The sequence below is a fragment of the Danio rerio genome, chromosome 24, assembly GCF_049306965.1.
Source record: "Danio rerio strain Tuebingen ecotype United States chromosome 24, GRCz12tu, whole genome shotgun sequence".
In the NCBI taxonomy this organism is placed as follows: domain Eukaryota; kingdom Metazoa; phylum Chordata; class Actinopteri; order Cypriniformes; family Danionidae; genus Danio; species Danio rerio.
In genome coordinates this window covers 17347135-17352588 of record NC_133199.1, presented here as the reverse complement: position 1 = coordinate 17352588, position 5454 = coordinate 17347135, and the positions used below count along the sequence as shown (strand labels likewise).

The 5454-nt window shown below is 37.3% G+C and overlaps 1 long non-coding RNA gene across 1 annotated transcript; it reads right to left on the bottom strand.

Annotated features, from left to right (window-relative positions):
* Positions 1-2079: 2079 nt before the first annotated feature.
* LOC137489285 (uncharacterized) lies at positions 2080-5026 on the bottom strand. Its single transcript, XR_012399373.1, has 7 exons — positions 4921-5026; positions 4709-4816; positions 3832-3915; positions 3657-3711; positions 3489-3557; positions 3241-3417; positions 2080-2907 (listed from the first exon to the last, which is right to left on the bottom strand). It is a non-coding gene; the product is annotated as an uncharacterized lncRNA (long non-coding RNA).
* Positions 5027-5454: the final 428 nt, after the last annotated feature.

Below are 5454 nucleotides of genomic sequence, written 5' to 3'. Positions count from 1 at the left end.
AGACGAAGGACTTTTTTTAGGTGTTTTTGAAACCAAAAACGGGTTACTGGATAGCGTCATCAGTAAAAAGTGGGGCATGTGGGTCAGGCTCCTTTGATCTCCTTAAATGGAGAAATGCTAGGAGAGTTTGGAATGGCTGTGTGGGGGAATATGTTAAATATGCAATTGAATGCTCTTTACCTGTCTGATCTGTTTGCTTTGCTTAATAAAAAGGGTGAGGGTTTCAGCATTCTGTAGTGTTAGATCAGAAATAGTAGGGTGTTTAGCGGGGTTACATTTGGATGCAATAGCCATTTCTGAACACCTCAGGAAGCCAAAATAGCCAGAGTAAACATTGGGTCTAGTGCACGGGCTGGATGCAATGGATGGGCAATATCATTTGTGAATAATTTGGGACAGGTGTTGGATGCTGGTCTGCTTCTGGTGTCAAGAGCCGAAGTTTCTGAAAAAGAAAGCAAGAGAGAATCAGCAATTTGATTTTTGCAACCTGAAACATGTCAGCAGTCATAATGAATCGTGTTTTTTTTTTTTTTTTTTGGGGGGGTAAACTGAGCCTTTATTGGGGCCACGTTGAAGCGAACCAATGACCCTGGTAAAAGCCACCAAACCTGGCTGAGGGGGCAGTGTCAGTAAATAAATTAATATCCACCGGAGAAGAATTTAAGTCACTGTAGAAAAGGAACAGCCGTTCCTTCTAAACTGGGGACTGAAGAGGAGAGCTAAAGGAGGTATGGAAGGAAGGGATGCTTGAATTTATTCAAATCTAGGTTGATGCCCAGGAATTCTATAGAAGTGCTGGGACCAGCTGTTTTCTCCTCTGCAAGGGGGATCCCTATATCCTCGAAACCTTTGGGTGATTATCAGGTATTTAGCCAGGGAATTAGTAAAATTGTAAGCGCCAATTGATGCCAAAAGACGATACAAGTCTGGGTGGATTAGCATGATGTTATAGGCGAATGAAATATAAATTTTCGCCAGGCGTTGCAACTGGCTATTCTGATGGGAAGTGGCTTGGTTTATTTCATGGTAAATCGGCGAGTATTCATCAGAAGGAATAGTGCTGTTAAATGCTGAGGAATATAGGATTGTGAGGAGCGGAGACCAATAATCAAGCGTTTTTTTTGCTAGAGAATTTTCAAGTCGCAATGTCAATAGGACTAATACAAAAACGCTGAACAGTGGGGCAAGAATGGTACTATCAGGAATTTATTAATGATTCTTTTTTGATTAACGAATCCACTGTTGCAGGTTCGGTAGTTGCAGATTGTAGATTGGAGCAGAATAAGTTTAAGGAAGGGAGAGCTGAAACGCCCGGGTTAGATCCTTGGGTTAGACCTGAAATCAGAAGATAGAATCAGGGTGACAACGCAATTCAAAGCAAGTTGAGAAATATGGCATCGAGGGTGTGGGCTATGTGAGTGGAAATGCATCCTTTATGTAGAGTATGATTGTATTTGAAGTGCATATAAAATGTAATGGGTTGGATGAGGGTCAGGTTCAGCAGCCGAATGTCATGGTCTTTTTATTAATGCATGGTATGATAGCTTAATGTCGCCACGTGCAAGGATGGTAGAGGTGAGCATTCATCTCTCCACAGAATGGCAAATGGATGGAGAGCTGAGGATAAGGGGTATGGTTTGTCTGGTGGTCCTGGAAGTATTTATTGAAGATCTGTTGTCAGAAATGTCCTCCTAGTCATAGCAGCCAATCAGGAAGTTTGTTTTGTTGCTGTTTCACATCCAACTGACTTGCCATTATAAGCTTACATAAGACACTAGTGTATGAATAAATGAGTCACTGGTCCAGTGCACTCTCAGAAAAAAAGGTACAAAATTGTACCTTTTAGGGTACAAATGGCCCGTCACTGGGGTGGTACCCTTAAGGGTACAAATTTGTACCTCTATTTAAAGGTACAAAATTGTACCTTCTGCATTTGTACCCTTTAAGGGACAATTTTGTACCCTAGACACTGAAGGTACAAAAATGTACCTTTTTATATTATATAGTATTTTCAGGGTACTGACCCAGGCATTTTGATCCTTTGGTGACTGCATGCACAAATAAATAAATAAAATATTTTGGTTCACAGATGTCCATTTTTATTTATTAATGTAGAAATATTTCATTACAACTCACAACTGAATGTGTTAAGAAATAAAATTACACAGCAAGTATAAAGCAGACATGTAAAACAGTAAAAAGAACAATTTAGATAAGAATAAAAACTAAATAATCTACACTTAATACAAAGACCACAAGAATACTGTTTAAGATTTATAAACTCATTGCACATGCTACATCAAGTACTGCACTTTATAAAGTCCAAAGTGTTTGTCTTTAGTCAGAATACTCGGTCATAATAAATAATTTGTCATCAACATTTTCTCTGAATTTCAGAATGAAGGCAATGTTTCTCTATAAATTGCAGTGCAGAAAACCAAATACATCAGTAGCCTCTTCCTCAACATCAGTAGATTACTCCTCAAGTTGAGTTGTAATTTGTTGTAACACAATATGTGTTTATGCTTTTGATAAACATGACATGTAAAGCATGGAAAATGTTCTTTGATAGTCATTAGGACCACAAATTATTTAAAAATTTGCTTTATGCATGAATGATAGTGAGCATGTAGAGAAACAAAAAACAAGGTTGATCACTCTGGTAAATGGAGTAGATCGAGGCTCGTCACCGTCCACCGTTCATTCAAAACATTCCACTGCAGAAACATCAAGGTGTTCTTCTAATAAGATGGATATGTCAAAAATGTATATTCGTCCACATCATTAGCCCGGCCAATCGCAATCCCATCAACTCTGAAGACTGCCGTGACTCGTCTTGTTAACAGAGTTGTCCAGTCTGTGGTGTCCTCCTGTACTTGAACTGTTGGATGTGGTGAAGATGATTCACTGTAAATGACAAAGCAATAATTACTTTAATATCAGTCACTCTATCACAGATAAAGAGAAAATCAACATGCATAGAAAGTGAAATAATTAATATTCACAGATAAAAAAAAAAGTATCACAGATTAAAAGACTAATATAAATTTCAATCATTCATTCAATTTCTTTTCGGCTTAGTCCCTTTATTAATCTGGGGTCGCCACAGTGGAATGAACCAACAACTTATCCAGCATGTTTTATGCAGCATATGCCCTTCTAGCTGCAACCCAGTATTACGAAACATCCAGACACACTTATTCACACACACATTTATACACTTCAGACAAATAAGCTTACCAAATTCAGCCATAGCGCATGTCTTTGGACTTGTGGGGAAACCGGAGCACTTGGAGGAAACCTTCACGAACACTGGAAGAACATGCAAACTCCTCACACAAATGCCAACTGACCCAGCCGAGGCTCGAACCAGCGACCTTCTTGCTGTAAGGTGACAGCACTACCCACTGCGTCATCCTAATATAAAGAATATCAAGCATTATAAAATGCATTAATCACAGCATATACTAAACAGAAAACATACGCACCGGAGCACAACGAAAAGTTGTCGCTTAACAAGGCTGGCAACATGAGCAGTGCTGCTGTAAAATCAATTCCTGGAACATAAGATGTGGCATACAAACAAATATGAATGAATCCATCCAAAGCTAGAATTTAATAATATTAATCAAGTGGAGATAGTTTAGAAAGAGTACCTTAGATTAAGGTCCATAGCATTCTTCAGTTGATCTCTCATCTTTCGATGAAAACCTAGAAAATAATTTTAAACATGTGGGTGTACATTTATTGTTGTTTGTAAGTAAAAACCTACAAATTTAAAATAGTATGCAAGCCATTAAAACCATGGTATAGATAATAAGACATACTTACATCTTGTAACTGAGCCATGCTTTCATATGACATGCCTTCATTGCTCTGATGCTGTTAGGCTGCATTCTGTTGTTCAATCTTGTCCTGAAAGACAATTGGAAACTTCAAAAACTTCTGGAAAGCAATAAGATAAAGCAATAACTATTTATTTATTTTGAGATATTAATAAAATAGGTAAAATAGCTCAAGGTACCAGTTTCAGAACAGATGAGACAAATTATTACATTAAAGAACAAAGTATAACTTAAAATGTCGATTTATACAACATGGTATGTTAATAATTCTACATTAACATAAGTTTAACATTAAACGATAGTAAAGCACCAACAATTCTGGACATGTGAGTTTGTGGACACTCCTCAACATTAATGTAACTTAGACACTGAAACGAAGATATGCACGCCACGTTTGTAATTAGCCACGTTTACATAATCAGTCGCTTTGTCGGTGACAAAATTGTGATTTTTCGTCACAAAATGGCGGTGTAACTTATATAACCGTCTAAAATTACATTTCAGCGGTCAACCGTGGCTAGAAAATGGCCTAAAAATATAAAACATTATCGATAACTACAAATTTCTAGTATTAATAACAAAAGGTTTTATATCAAGGTACATGAGGACTTTAGTCGCGCGAGCTCCGGGGCACACCGCACATTACTCACGGCCCGATTCCGGTGCACGGATACGGCAACGTCGTCTCGCTTCTGCCGCCGCATCTGGCCCGAGTGTATTTTGCTATCTGGGTTGCGATTATATTCCGCCGTGGCAACACTTATTAATAAAGCAGTAACGTAAGATATATAAGGCGCGAATACGTAACGTAGGCGATAAAGGGAACTTTTACACCGAGAAAACTAACAGCATATAGTACTCACCGTCTATAACGTTTTGTCCCTCGGTGACTTCGATATCACATTGTATTAACTTCTTTAATAAGCAGCAGACATCTTAGCAAACTCCATCCTGCAGGCCTGCCCGGAGCACTTAAAGCGGGGGAAAGCCGAGACCGGAGAGTCAGACAAAATCAACAGAACACGGCTTCACATGTAAAAATGAGACTGAAAATATATCTTTAATACATTCTTACCTGAAAAGTGTGGACTTCAAAATAGACTTTTCTTTGAAAAGCGTGCGAAGTTCTGTGTAAACAGCCAGCATACTCGACCGACCGCCTCAGTAACAAACACTACTATATAACGTCTCAACAAGCCAAATTCTTAAAGAGACAGCAACATCACCACCTGTATGAAGATGTTGTCACTCTGCATGGTTCTTATTCCACATCCCATATACTATAGAGTCTTAAACAGTAAGCAAAGACCAGTATTTACGTTTTTAATGATTAAAATTACATTCAATTATAAATTAAATTATTAACATTTTTGAGAAAAAATGTAATTTAAATACATGAAAAAAATTTATTATTAAAATATTTAATTCAATCAATTTATTTATTTATTATATTTTTAAATTATGTATTTTAGTATTAATGTTTAGTATTAATACATTTAAATTAGTGTTATATAGTGTCTTGATCTTATCATGAGCTGAGGGTACAATTTTGTTCCTATAGGGAAACAAAATATATAAGTGTACCTTTAAAGGTGCCAAATTGGTCCTT